This window comes from Nyctibius grandis, chromosome Z (genome assembly GCF_013368605.1).
Source record: "Nyctibius grandis isolate bNycGra1 chromosome Z, bNycGra1.pri, whole genome shotgun sequence".
Lineage (NCBI taxonomy): Eukaryota > Metazoa > Chordata > Aves > Nyctibiiformes > Nyctibiidae > Nyctibius > Nyctibius grandis.
In genome coordinates this window covers 25,680,681-25,696,429 of record NC_090695.1, presented here as the reverse complement: position 1 = coordinate 25,696,429, position 15,749 = coordinate 25,680,681, and positions in this window count along the sequence as shown.

The window sequence follows — 15,749 nt, the reverse complement described above, 5'->3', positions numbered from 1 at the left end:
TTCCTGTCTTTCCCGTAATGGTACTCGCTGATTCGTCTCTCAGTGGTGGCAGCAGTAGTTAATATTTTTTAGGGGTCTGATAGATGTAAAGTAGACAACTATGACAATTTTACTGCCTCTTCTGAACTTGTCAACTCCAAACTTTGTTTATGACTAGCACAAACACTGCATTTAGGTCTAGCATCTCATCTGGTCGTTTTAGGTTTGACAGTATATATGTTTTGAATGGCTTTTACCTCATTTTTAACTGAATGATTTGTTGCAGATTGTGCATTATATATATGGACAGATACAAAATGTGTCTTACTTGGAAAGTGCTGTTACCTGTTCAGCTAATCTTTTTGAGACCATAGCTCTCAGAGGGCTTATTTGGCCCTGAGCCCCCCTTTAAAGAAAAAGTAGTATGTGCAGGGCCAAAAAATATCCATGTGATGTTCTGCCTAATAGCAAAAAGAATATGTATTTGTGAAAATACTTCTATTGTCACCTCGTCCTGCTTCTGACCTGTTCAAACATGTCTCTCTTTGATGTTATGGGCATCAGTTGTCCAGTTCCCAGGCTGCTTCTTTGTGCCTCCTGTCAAGGTGCACAGGTAATAGACTGGTCAGATCAGAAGTTACAGAATTACAGAATCAATCAGGTTGGAAGAGACCTCTGGGATCACTGAGTCCAACCATTGCCCTGACACCACCATGTCAACTAGACCATGGCACTAAGTGCCATGTCCAGTCTTTTTTTAAACACATCCAGAGATGGTGACTCCACCACCTCCCTGGGCAGCCCGTTCCAATGTCTAATAACCCTTTCTGAGAAGAAATGCTTCCTAATGTCCAACCTGAACCTCCCCTGGCGAAGCTTGAGGCTATGTCCTCTTGTCCTATCGCTAGATGCCTGGGAGAAGAGGCCGACTCCCACTTCACTACAACCTCCCTTCAGGTAGTTGTAGACTGCAATAAGGTCACCTCTGAGACTCCTCCAGGCTAAACAACCCCAGCTCCCTCAGCCGTTCCTCATAGGTCAGACCCTCCAGACCCTTCACCAGCTTGGTCGCCCTCCTCTGGACTCTCTCCAACACCTCAATATCTTTCCTGAAGTGCGGGGCCCAGAAGTGGACACAGTATTCAAGGTGCGGCCTCACCAGTGCCGAGTAGAGAGGGACGATCACTTCCCTAGACCGGCTGGCTACACTATTCCTAATAGAGGCCAGGATGCCATTGGCCTTCTTGGCCACCTGGGCACACTGCTGGCTCATGTTTAGCCGGCTGTCAATTAGCACCCGCAGGTCTCTTTCTGCCAGGCCGCTCTCTAACCACTCTTCCCCCAGCCTGTAGAGCTGCATGGGGTTGTTGTGGCTGAAGTGTAAGACCCAGCACTTGTTCTTGTTGAACATCATGCTGTTGGTCTCGGCCCATCTATCTAACCTGTCCAGATCCCTCTGTAGGGCCTTCCTACCCTCCAGCAGATCGACACTCCCACCCAGCTTGGTGTCATCTGCAAATTTGCTGAGGGTGCACTCAATCCCTACGTCTAGATCATCTATAAAGATATTGAACAGCACCGGCCCCAGAACTGAGCCCTGGGGAACACTGCTAGTGACTGGCCGCCAGCTGGACTTTGCCCCATCCACCACCACTCTCTGGGCTCGGCCATCCAGCCAGTTTTTAACCCATTGAAGAGTCCACCCATCCAAGCCCTGGGCAGCCAGTTTGTCTAGGAGGATGCTGTGGGAGACAGTGTCGAATGCCTTACTCAAGTCTAGATAGACTACATCCACAGCCCTGCCCTCGTCTACTAAGCGGGTCACTTGGTCATAGAAGGAGATCAAGTTGGTCAAGCAGGACCTGCCTTTCATGAATCCATGTTGGCTGGCCCCGATGCCCCGATTGTCCTGCATGTGCTGTGTAATGGCACTCAGGATGATCTGTTCCATCACCTTGCCTGGCAGCGAGGTCAGACTGACAGGCCTATAGTTCCCTGGATCATCCTTCCGGCCCTTCTTGTAGATGAGCGTTACATTTGCTAATTTCCAGTCAGCTGGAACTTCTCCAGTTAACCAGGACTGCCGGTAGATAATAGAGAGTGGTTTGGCAAGTTCATTTGCCAGTTCCTTCATTACTCTGGGGTGAATCCCATCTGGACCCATAGCCTTGTGGGTGTCCAACTGGCACAGCAGGTCACTAACAGTCTCATCCTGGATTATGGGGGGCTCACACAGCCCCCTGCCCCTAACTTCAGGCTCTGGGGCTGAGTCTCCTGAGGACAACCGGTCTTGACATTAAAGACCAAGGCAAAGAAGGCATTGAGCACCTCTGCCTTTTCCTCATCCCCTGACACTATACTACCCTCCTCATTCAGCAAGTGGTGGAGGCTCTTCTTGACCCTCCTTTTGCTGTTAAAGTATTTGTAGAAGCTTTTTTTTTGTTATCTTTGACCATAGCAGCCAAATCAAGCTCTAATTGAGCTTTGGCCCTTCTAATCTTCTCCCTACATGACCTGGCAACATCCCTATAGACCTCCCAAGTTACCTGACCCTTCTTCCAGAGCAAACAGGCTCTCTTTTTTTCCTTAAGTTCTAGCCTAAGTTCTCTGTTTAACCAGGCCGGTCTTTTTCCCCGACTTGTCTTCCTACACACTGGGACAGCCTGCTCCTGAATATCCATTAGTATATATTAATATACTAATTATAATAGTATATATTAATTTTCAGAAAGACTTCATTTGTAGCTTTGGTAGAATTAGGCTCAAAGTTTAATGTTTGAATTGAGAATTCTTTGGCATGTGCAAATTTAAAAAATAGTACAGTGTACTAAGGCTTTGAAAGAGCTAATTTGAGAAGTAAAATAGTACAGTGCCAGTAGCATGGAGTTCTACACTACCATGACTATCTTGTTGAGTGTTAGCGGTGATATCCTTGCATTGCTTCTCAGTGAGGAGTGTGGACATATACTTTGTTCAGGAAATAAGCGGAGCCCCAGGGAAGCTTTCATTTGTAATACTGAGGTGCATTTTTCTTGTTAGTTCGTGAGGGCAATTGTTATTGTTATTACTATTAAATATCATAATTCTCTAGCTGTGTGAACTTGTCTGTCTTTAATTCAGCACTAGAGCCATACATTATTATTATAAGTAAAAATGACTCATGGAACTGTGGAAATAACACTGTAGAATAAATGCTCTTTCCCAGACTTGTTACTCACTTCCTCATGTAAGGAACCTACAGTCACTGATAAGTCCTGGAAAAGGCCATATTCTGATCTGAGTTTCTGTAAGTTCTGGCTTGACCTAACACCATAGGTATATTTCCCTCTCTTCAAGGTGTCTGGCAATTAAAATAAACCCCACATATGATTCTAGTAATGTCTATTGAAACTCATGTGACACAGGAGAAAAAAAACAATTTAGTGAAAACCAGAAACAGCACACGTATATTAAACCACTTACAGACAATTTTGTTTAAACTATTGACAGACTTTGCGTATTACTGATACTCTGTCTTGTTTACTGACTTGACTATCAGGTAGACTCTACAGAATTCTGGAAATTTCTTCCTTGGTTGACTCTATCAGATACAAACAAAAGATGTCTCAAAGATTCACTTACATGGCAGAAACAGTCATGAACAGCTGTTCTTTTGAAAGATCTCACTGTGATCTCATCTAGCTGAAAGATGGGTGTCCCTTTTCATTCTCCCAGTGACAGGTCTGTAATACTTTTAATACATCTTTGCCAGTTAGTTTGATGCAGCTTCAACAGCTTACACATCACCTCCTTCTTTAGCACAGGGCTCAGTATTTCAATCCTTTGAAGGACTTATATAGAAGATGGGACCCAATGCAGTGCTGTATCAAGTACACCTCATGTTGGAAAGCAGATCTTTGATTCTTAGGTTACAGCAATTCTGTTGATTTCTTGGAGATCAGTACAAAAGTGCATAAAAGGCAAAATGTAGTTCCTCATCTCTAATAACCTTCTTGCCTTGTATTTCTTGTAACTTTATGATGCAGAAGAGATGAGGAGGAGCAAATCAAATATCATTACAACTTTATTTTCCATCTTATTCTCCCTTTCTAGCACATCTCTTACCATGATACGAGTTCCCTAATTGTTGTATCTACTAAAACAGAGTACTTCGGAGGAGAAATGCCACCAGATGGTCTTAAGCCATGAAGTGGGAGGAAGATAGGAGGAAATTATTCTACAACTTTTGCTGAGGAGCGGGATTGTTGTTGTTGGAAAATTCACAGAGAAAGTAAGTAATGGGAATAGAAAAAAGAAAAAGGTAAGTCTGTGACGCAAATTGAAGCAGGAAAATTCTGGGATATTCCAGAGTACTCATTCACGGTTAAAAAATCAAGATTTGTATGCTTGTAAGCTATACGTAAGAAAATCCACGAGTATGTAAACAATAACTTATTGTGGCCTTATTAATGAGGTGTAGTCCAAACACCCATATTCTCAAGCACTTGATAGTTTTTGACTCCCTATGAAGGTTTTTCCTCTGCGTGTTAAAATCCCTGATTCATATTTTACGGTAGATCATAACTTTACAGTCTTCTCTAAGTAAGGGCAGGACATTGTTTTAGGACTACTGTAGAATGAATATTTGCACAGAACATCAAAAAAATTTCCTTGTTGATCTTTTGCTTTAGGAAATGCCAACTTTTTGCCTCTCTGTGGAGCAGCTTAGGCTCCACAATGGCAATAGAGTAGGGAACAATGCAGAGACTGTTTCTTCTTTAGTATGCTTACGTGCTCTTTTCAAAGCAGTCAAAGTTATAAAGAAGGGCCCAGGAGCAGAGTAGAGAGGCAATCTTTATTGGGGCAACATAATCCAGTTTAAAAATGGGACAGAGATTGTTTTCTGCTGTAAAAATGTCCAGAATATGGCTCTAGTTTTCTAAATATAAAGAAATCATAAGAGGCGGAGGTATATGTGAGGGGGCACAGAAGAAAAATGCTCATGCTAATTTTTCTTCATTCCTTCAGACTGTAAGATTTAAAATCTTTTAAACAATAATTTTAAGGCAGATCAAGATTTTTTTCTTAAATGTAGTGCTCTGACTTTCCAAGACCTTTTCAAGTTAGCAGCCCGTTCTCATTCAACTAATGTCAACCAAAGCAACTTTTATAGCAGCAGTGTTTTGTGACGAGACAGCCCCTCTGGAAGACCTGTTCTGCTATGTGAAAGACTGTGGGAGTTTAAAGAAAAAGGAAAGGGTAGTGAAATTCTATAGAAGATAAAAGAATGTTTTTTCAAGGAATACACAAATGTAAATTGTACGTATACTGTGGTTTTGTAACTGTTAAAAAATAAGCTCAAGTCGTAGGTTTTAGCCTTCACTTCAGTGAATTGTTTCCACTGAAGATGTTAGAGTTTTACATAGGTGAAACATTGATTCAACTAAAGTTAAGTGAGTTTTGCTGTTTTCAGCAAACACAGAATTCAATTCTCTGTTTTAACACTTGGTGCTCTTCAGAGTTGGATAGGCAGTGAGGTCCATAGACCTAATGGCTGTGTCACTCAGAATACTTCTGGAATTAATAAGGTGATTTTCCTGCTCTTCTGATCTTTTTCTAACCTTAATTTTTTAAAACCATGCAGTCACAAATTGCTAGAATTACAGTATTATAATGGTTATTATATATTACTAATAACTTGTAAGTAACGAAAACAATATTGCAACCAATTGGTTTTGTTTTATTGAGTCCTTTTGAAATAAATCTTTGGCTTTATCGCATCAGTGCATTCAATAAAAATAGTTTGCTTTTTTTTTTTTGATGTGAATTTCCTAGTCCATGCAGAAGCTGCAGTTTATGCTATCTGATATATTCCTGGACGGTAGTTGTACTAGTATGTTTTAAAATGTCCTTTCACTGTTCTCTTTTTTTCCCTGACATTTTGTTCATCTGCACTGAATGAGACATAATCCATATTCCAATAGGAAATAAATGTGTGGGGAAATTTTAGCCTTTATTTTTCCTGTATTCAGAAACTGAAAATTCATCTGGATAAATGGCTGCTGAGGATTACCATGAGGATTTAAAAAGTAAGATGGATTTGTAGAAACCAGGAGTATTTCTAGAAAAACTGAAGTGTTCTAAAAGAGACTATAGCAATTGTACAAGAGGAGATCAAAGCCCATGTTCAGTGAAAGTATATTCAGTAGGAGGAGCTGACATATATCCAGTAAGATAGATCTGAACTTTCTGGCTAAACTTGAAATGTTGGAAAAAAACTGATTTACTGTGGTTCTAGTTTCAACTCTTTTCATCTCTTGAGAGGTGTATATTCAATGAGACAATGATTTACTTGCTTTTATTATGTATAACTTATTGGTCTATTGAAAGGTATTCTCTCTTCTCCATTGTAACACAAAACAATATTGGTGGCAGGCAACTTTTAAAAAAAAATTTTTAAACAAATCATATTTGCAATACAATACATCATTTAAAAGTAGTTGTAGCAAGGGCCACTCAGGGTCTGTTTTCAACAATGCATATTGTGCAATTCCTTCTTTTTGCCACTACTGTCAGGAGTTTGAAGTTAGTTAATGACATTTCTATTGAGTAGTTTCTTTGATATTTTCCTTGACCTTTGGAAAAATACTTTGAATATTTTCCTTCTCATCTTCAATATTTCACAGTACTTCCTTCTCTTTGCTAATGCTGAGCTCTAACTTTCAATTAATTGCTTCTCTTGTAATGGATTTCTCTTCTATTGTTGCTTCGCAGAAAATACTGTCCTCACATAGACAAGTTAAACTAACTGAAGGCAATTTTGGTTTTGTCATGTGTTCCACATATACCCCTTTAAATCAATCCATTTTAGTGGCCTTTTTTTCAGAAGCATTTGTACTTAATTCTGTAGCTTATGCAAACCTTTTTTCTTTCTAGCAAGGATAAACGAGGAATTCATAAGCTATTCTCCAAAGCCCTTTTAATTTGGAGGACGTTCAGATGGGTATGCAGACTTTGTTTTTCTGTAAGATGACGTTTAATTATATATAGAAATACTGCTTTGCTGGAAAGGCAGCTGTTACTGTGGTTTCTCTTTGGGTGCCAAGCTATTAGTCAGTCAATGTCCCCTCATTATGGAAACTTTTTAACTTTTTTGTAATTTTTCAGTTGTTTTCATTAACTCAAAAGAATTATCTAGACTAGATGAACACATGTCTGTCTAACTCTCTTTTTCTGAATTGGCAATCATGATGGGTTTCATTTCTGCTCTTCCTTATACAGGATAGCTTCAATCATCAGATATATATATGTTATAAAATCTGGACTCCAGGCATATATAACTGAGGAAGATTTAGCCCACCTGTACCTTTTTGCACATAGGATGTAGGCAGCAATTGCAGGTTTCTTTTATATTTTATTTTTGAATACATGACAAAGGTTTTATTGAGGTTCATTTTTATGCTTGCAGACAAGCTCTTTCTCCAAATAAAATACTCTCACAAAGATATTCCTCATAATTTTCTTGTAGTCTTTTCTTTAGATGTTACTATAATCTTTCCATCTTTTGTCAACCATACCTTTCGCAGCTCTGCATATGGGGTAAGTAAAACTGTTTGCTTCATTATTTCAGTTATGATTTCATCAGACCGTATTACTGTGAAATTCACTGTGAAGTCTACTGATAATACAAGTACTTGTCTCAGTTGCTTCTCATGGACCCAAGTGTAATGCTTTATATTTGGTGTTTGTTATGTTTTGACAGTAGTAGACCTAAAAGAAAGTTCAGACATGACTGTGTCATTGAATTATTTGCAGTGTTGTCAGTAACTCATGGAGTTTCCACAGTCGAGCATCAGAGAATCATTTGAGAGTTACAACAGGGCACCGTTCTATTCTGAGTTTTGTTTTCTGTTCTAACTACATAATTTCTTCCAAAATGGTTTATCTGGCTTATCATTACCATCTTCTCATTCTAGTACCTAGTTCTGCTTCCAAGCATAGCATCATAAGATAACTGAGCTTGGAAAGGACCTTAGGAGGTGTCTAGTCCAATCTCCTGCTCAAAACAGGAACAACTGTGACATCAGATTAGCTTGCTCAGGGATTTATCCAGTCTGGTCATAACTACACAACATCCAACAGAATTGCACAGAATTGCAAACTAGTTGAGGTTTGAAGGGACATCTAGAGATTTCCCAGTCCAACCCCCACCCTAGCTCAAAGCAGGACCAGGTAGAGCAGGTTGCTCAGGGACATGTCCAGTCAGGTATACTGATTTTGGATGGGATAGAGTTAAATTTCTTCATAGTAGCTTGTACCGGGCTCTGTTTTGGATTTGTGCTGAAAATAGTGTTGATAACATACTGATGTTTTAGTTACTGCTGAGCAGTTCTTCCACAGTGACAAGGTCTTTTCTGCTTCTCACACCGCCCCACCAGCGAGTAGGCTGGGGATGCACAAGAAGCTGGGAGGGGACACAGCTGGGACAGCTGACCCCAACTGACCACAGGGATATTCCATACCATATGATGTCATGCTCCGCATATAAACCTGGAGGAAGAAGAAGGAAGTGGGAGACGTTCAGAATGATGACATTTGTCTTCTCAAGTTATGTTATGCATGATGGAGCCCTGCTTTCCTGGAGATGGCTGAACACCTGCTTGCCGATGGGAAAGAGTGAAGGAATTCCTTATGTTTCTTTGCTTGTGCATGTGGCTTTTGCTTTATCTATTACACTGTCTTTACCTTACCTTACCTTTAGCGTCTTTACCACGAATTTTCTCACTTTTACCCTTCTGATTCTCTCCCTCATCCCACTGAGGGGGAGGGAGTGAGTGAGTGAGTGAGTGAGTGAGTGAGTGAGTGGCTGTGTGGCGCTTAGCTGCCAGCTGGAGTTAAACCACGACACCAGGGAATGTCAGTCCACAGGCCTCTCTGGACAACTTGATCCAGTGTTTGATTGTCCTTACAGTAAAAAAGTTTTTTGTTGTGTTGGAATTTCCTGTGTTTCTATTTATGCCCACTGCCTGTTGTTCTGTCACTGGGCACCACTGAGAAGAGTCCTGCTCCATCTTCTTTACACCCTGCCATCAGACATTTATAAACATTGAGAAGATTACCCCAAGCTTCTATTTTCTAGGCTAAACAACCCCTGCTCTCTCAGCTTGTTCTCATATGAGCAATGCTCCAGTTCCTTAATCGTCTTTGTGGCTCTTCAGTGGACTCAATCCAGTAAATCCATGTCTGTCTTGTGCTGGGGAGGCTCCAAAAATGGAGACTGCACAGCCTCTCTGGGCAACCCGTTCCATTTCACTGTCCTCATAATGAGTTTTTTCCCTTCTATCCAGTCTGAACCTCTCTTGTTTTAGCGTCCGCTGCCTCTCGTGCTGCCAGCATGCACCACTGTGACTTGCCTGGCCTCTTGTAGGTGTTGCAAGTCTGCTATTAGCTCTGCCAGAAGCCTTCTCTTTTCCTTGCTGAACAAGCCCAGTTTCCTCAGTCTCTTCTCACAGGGCAAGTACTGCAGCCCAAAGACCATCTTGGTTGCTCTCCACTGAACTCACTTCAGCTGATTGATGTCTTTCGTGTATCGAGGGGCCCAACAGTGGGCACTGTTTTCTACATGCAGTCCAACGAGTGATGAGTAGAGGGATAATCACTTCCCTTGATTTTACTGGCTGTGCTCCTGTTGATACAGACCAGGATGTTGTTGGCCATCTTAGCTGCCTTTTCTGAAGAGCTGCTCCCTGGCCAGTCAGACCCCGTCTCTATGCTGCAAGTGGTTCCTCCTTCCCAGGCAGAGAAATTTACATTCATCCTTGCTAAAATTAATGCAGTTCCTCTTGACACATTCCTCCAATCTGTGCAGGTCTTTCTGGACTTTGTTCTTCACAGACCTGCACTTCATTGTGTTCACTAATTTGCCCTGAGACCCATTACTTCCCTTCTGACATGGAGCTAGGCAGAACTGAGACACCAATGCTCAGCCCTATCTGTGTTTTGCCACCTATTTTATCAGTTTATTTATTGGGGGCCAGATTAACATTTAGATGCAGCTTTTTTTAGTGGGTAGTGAAACAATGTGCAGTTTGTGCTCTGCTTCTTGCTTTCTGACCCTTTTCCACTCTTTCCTATCATGGTTGTACTATAGCTAGTCACATTGTAGACCTTACATTTTAAACGCTTCATCAAGAACCTTTTACTTTTATTTGCCTGTGAGATGTTTAGCAGACATTGGATCAGCCTGTGAACTCTCTATTGACATTATTGAACACTTACTCATAGAGTTAGTGTTACTGGATTCCAAAGCTTGAAGAATTTACATATCAGGGATTTAATCCTGCCTTTTCAGGCAAGAAAGAAACTGCTCAGGGATGTGGTCAATTTCAGTAACCGTGAAACTCAAATCCAGTTAGGAAAAATGATGGAGGGTAACTGGCAGTTGGGACATTTAGACTTCTAAACGGTGAGAAGCACTTTGTCCAGTATTCACTGAGCAGTGAGCAACTTGAACCCATCATCATCATCATCATCATTAAGGTCCATCAACATGGACCTTGAACATGGAAGTGTCATGGGAATTTCTACCCTTACTGCTTTAAAATAACCCACAGTTTTTATCACTTGAAAATTTTCAGCAGAAAAAAAGAATTTTGTATATCTGCCAAATTTTTAACAAATATTACATCATTCCCTGGTATATGAACACAACATTGGTTTCTTTTCTTCTCTTTATTTGGGACGTAAAAGAGAGGGACAGGAGGGACAACAGATGAAACATAATGACTGTATTATATGTATGCTGAATTCGCTGATTTTATTGAATTTACTTCTAGACATTCTCCTAAATATCTGTGTTATCAAACACATCCTGGAGAAACTTGCTCTTAGACCTACTAGCATAGTAATACTTTCCCTAAGCTGATAGCATAAGCCTGAATTTATTACACAATACAGTTTTCTGCTCTCTATTATTATCCCATAGTGAGAAGACTGGCAGTGGTCAGTAAAAGATCTAACTCTACTGAGAATATTTTCACTGTAGGTATGTTCCCATTGGAGGCAGTGAAAAGAACAGCAGGGTAATTTAAACTGGCTTTAAAATAATTAGTCCTGCTGACAGTGTAGCCACCACAAGAAGTAAAAGAGCCATGAAGCAAGGTAAATAAACGTGTGCTGTAACTTCACTGTGGATCTATACAATGGCACTTAACACAGCTCTATCATCTATATTCACTGTGATGTCTAGTTTTAAGAAAGCTTATGGTGTTCATAGAGTAAGTTACAGACTTCGAGTACATAGGCAATGGGACCCAGAACCCAGCAGCACTGAACAGCTGTCAGTAGGTAATATGGATTCTTCATTGGTCTCTCAGATTGTGGGACCTAAGTCCACATTGCCTGTCCACAGTAGTCTGTGTAAATGTGCTCTTCTGATTATTTTACTTTGCACAGGATAGACTTGTGTTGTAGTGGACTAAGGAAAAGGAAAATATTTTTGTCTCCCAGTCTCACTAATTGGAAGGAAAATTTCTCATTCTTTTTGGGAGACAGAAAGAGCAAGATATTAGAGTGGCTTCTCCACAGCCATTTGTGGTAGACTTGTCATTAATGTTGAGTTTCTCCTCATAGGTTCACAATTTCTTTAAAGAAATTTCCTGTCTTAGGCATCACAATATAACTTCTAGAGTCTTGTGCCTATATGTGACACCAAAATCTGTCCCTTTTCCATAATTAGCATTTCTTGAAATACTTAGCTACATTAATGGCATTAGGTCTTTCCATAAATGATGAGAAAATAACAACAATGAATACTCACCATGAATTCCCACTCTGAGTTAATTTCCACTTTGAATCACCATCCTTGAAGGTAGCCTTTTAATGCCAGATACTATTCCCTGCCCTTTAAAGGGCAAGAAATCTGCAATGTAACTTTACCACTTTTTATTTTTGATTCTGTCCTGTGTTAGAGGACTCATGAAGATTCACTGCAAATGCAGAGAAGAGAAAGTTATATTTATACCCTTATCAGGCATATTTATAATGACATTTGGCTTAGCTGGCAAAGTTTCTCATAATCTATCTATCTGACTGGCTAATTGTACAAGTGCAGTACATGTGCTTTCTCTTCTGAGTAGTTGTGGGTGGGTGCTGAAAGCAAAATGTTGTTCTTGCTGGCATTGCGCAGAGTGATTTCAGCAGTAGTGTTAATGAGAAGTTTGTCTAACAATTTGGCAGTGAGGTTTATTATAGTACAACATTGTTCTCAGAGTGCTATAATTAGGGATCAGACAATATTTTTGTTCAAAGTTTTTCCAGTGATTTATGACCTCCCAAAAAGTACTTTTTCACCTAGTATGTTCCTGCTTCCTCTTCATCAAAAGTTATTACTTTTAATGGGAAAATTGGAAGAGAATACTTTCAAATTATTTGAGTTATGTGAGCATAATAAAAGGAGTTTCTCCTACCATTAAAAAAATTAAACATTTTTAAGCTGGAGTCCTTTGAAAAGCTGATTATATTTTTTCACTAGGAATGTTTTCTTCAAGATTCAACATTCACAGTTCAAGCAAGTGTAGTCTTGAATGAAAGGTTTAACATAGATGTAGTTATCAAATATTAACACATTCTTTTAGTTCTCTTCTTTAGGGCTACTAGTGACTTTGCCATGAGAAAAAAAAAGAGGTGAAGAAGAAAAGACAAATTGCATGTCATTATCAAAATTCGGCTCTTCTGCATGGCAGTTCAGCCACCATGCAAATAGAGACCACAAATTCTTCTCATCCCAATAAAGATAGGACAAATGATCAGTTATGAAAAGAAAAATTTCTTCAGTAAAAACCCACAACAGATCCTATCATGAAGATGACAAGATGACAAAAGGTCACAAAGAGAGTCAAGTCATATAGTTGGTAATAACCTGTGATTAAGTAGGGATGCCCAGAAGAAGAGCAGGTTGTAAGTTGACATTAAAACTGTTTTTTAAAAAGTATAAATGAAGAGTTAATAATTGAAAAATCTAGAACCCATATAGGTCTTAAATTAAACTATTTTTCTGTCTCAATTTATGGAAATCTCCCTTATGAGGAGAGGCTGAAGGAGCTGGGTCTCTTTAGCTTAGAGAAGAGGAGACTGAGGGCGGACCTCAATGTTTATAAATATGTAAAGGGCAAGTGTCATGAGGATGGAGCCAGGCTCTTCTCAGTGACAGCCCTTGACAGGACAAGGGGCAATGGGTGCAAGCTGGAACACAGGAGGTTCCACATAAATATGAGGAAAAACTTCTTTACGGTGAGGGTGACCGAACACTGGAACAGGCTGCCCAGAGAGGTTGTGGAGTCTCCTTCTCTGGAGACATTCAAAACCCATCTGGACACGTTCCTGTGTGATATGATCTAGGTAATCCTGCTCTGGCAGGGGGATTGGACTAGATGATCTTTCGAGGTCCCTTCCAATCCCTAACATTCTGTGATTCTGTGTGATTCTGTGAAATGAAATCTGGAAATCCACTACAGTGATACTTTAGTTATCTGTAAAAGAAGATGGAAGATCTGGCATATGCTTTTAAAATGGTTGATATACTGTAAGGCAATTGAAGGAATAAGTAAATGGGTCTGAATGAAAGAGCCTTCATGTAAAAAATACATTGAGAAAAAAACCTAGATGCAGAGAGGAAGTGCTAGGAACAGTCCATCCGAGAAACAGTTTTGTTAATACCCCAAAAAACTTTTGGAAGCCTAGAAACAGTTCAAATTCTCATTTAACTTTGCTTATTTATTTTATGTGTTCTTTCACATTACTTGTGTGAGTTTTCTTGAATATGGTTTTTGATTTCTGAGCCAACTATTAAAATTGAATACCATTTATGAGGCACAGAAAATTTTAGTAAGCATAACTGGACTTTCAGTGCTGTCAACAGAAACAATGTTACACTGGTGTCTTGCAGGCAATATACTGCTTTGGAAACCAACTGCCTTGCCATGTTAGTGAGATATCTTAATACAGTGTGTTTTATATTAATAATAATTACAACATTAAATTTTTTTGGAGGTTAGGGGAAACAGTCAAAGGCAGTTGCATTTTTTTCAATACTGACAAATGCTACTAACCCTGTTAAATACTAATTTTCTTAAGTTCTGTGGCAGATCTGCCACTTACTCTATTGAGCCCATGCTTTCACCTTGCTAGTCCAAGGTTATGTGTCAAGAAACCCTGAACACATTCTTTGCTGACAAACCAATTAGGGCTGAACTTCTGGTAAGTTGTAAAATACTTTCAGCTTCCAATAAAAGGCATGAGATTTTACACATTCGTTGATCATGAAGCCCGACAGTACCTTTGTAGTTATCTTGACTGACTGTCTCCACTTTGTAGGCTATGAGTCTTCCTTTAATTAATTACTACGCAAACTTGAATATATCTTCAGAACAATGTCTGGGCTTAACATAAATATGTCAAGGACAGAAAACTCATCCTAGTTTTTTGAAGTTACTCCAACCGTTAATCATTCATCCTGTTCAAATGTTATGCCTATTTGTCTGATATTATCTAATTTGAAGCTTCAGGCTTTGGTTGATGTGATCTTCGTATATGTCAACATTAACCAGATCATACCTCTTCTTGATTTGTAAGCCTGCTATTGTTGATACTTCAGGCCTTTCTCCAACCCTTCTCTTGATGCGGTTTCTCTAAGAAACAGGACAGCCTGAGTTATAACAAAAGCTAGCATAAATCAACGGTAAGACTACTAACTTCAAAGAAGCTGGATCACTGCCTTGGTCACAGCCCAAGCGAAAGATGGGAATCACTGGTTTAAATATATTTGAAATATTAGGTTGCATGTCACACACATAATGGATGAGGTTGGAAGGACCTATGGAGATAGTTGAGTCCAACTCCTTGCTCAAAATAGGGTCATCTAGAGCAAGTTGCTCAGGGCCATATCCAGTCAAGTTTAAAATATCTCCAAGGACAGAGACTCCATAACCTCTCTGGGCCACCTGTTGCAGGGTTTGACCACCCTCACAGTAAAAAGGTGTTTTGGTTTTGGCTTTTTTTTTAATTTAAATATAATGTTTTGTACTTGTCTCTTTATTGATTCAGTTTGCTCTTTGTTTTTTTAATGGTAGTGGTGGAAATATCTCATCTTGCTAAGTAGAACTGGAAAGGACCTCAGGAGATAAATTTTAGCATCTCCTTACTCCAAAGCAAGATAAATTCTACTTAAATCATTCCTGATAGATATTTGTGTAAACAAAATGTTTTTCAAAAATCCTCCAGCCATGAAGATTTCGCAGTCTTAGGCAATGTGTCCCAGTGCTTCACTGTCTTACCTCTGAGAAACTTTTCCTGATGCTTAAGATAATCTCACTGTGGTTAGCCCAGTACTTCTTGTCTGTTCCATAGGGCCATAGAGAAACTGTTATTTCATTGCAGAAGTATTTTTTGCATATTTTAAGACTGTTAATCCTGATCCTGTCAGTCTTCTCTCTAATATATCAATCCAGTTCTCAGCCTTCCCTCCTATGTCATTTTTCCTAAGCCTCTGATCGTCCAAGATACTCTTCTTTGAACTTTGTTTTCTGAATGAGTCATGTCTTTCTTCAGGTACTATGCAGCATACAACACGGTACTTCAGCTGAAGCCATACTGGTAACAAATAAAATGATTTTTTCAACTGTCCTGCACATAGTGCTTTGGTTTACTCTTCTTTATGTGCATGCATTTCATATGATATTAATGCATGTGAGTTTAGATTTAATTTCAGATTGGCAGTGGACAATGTAAAATAA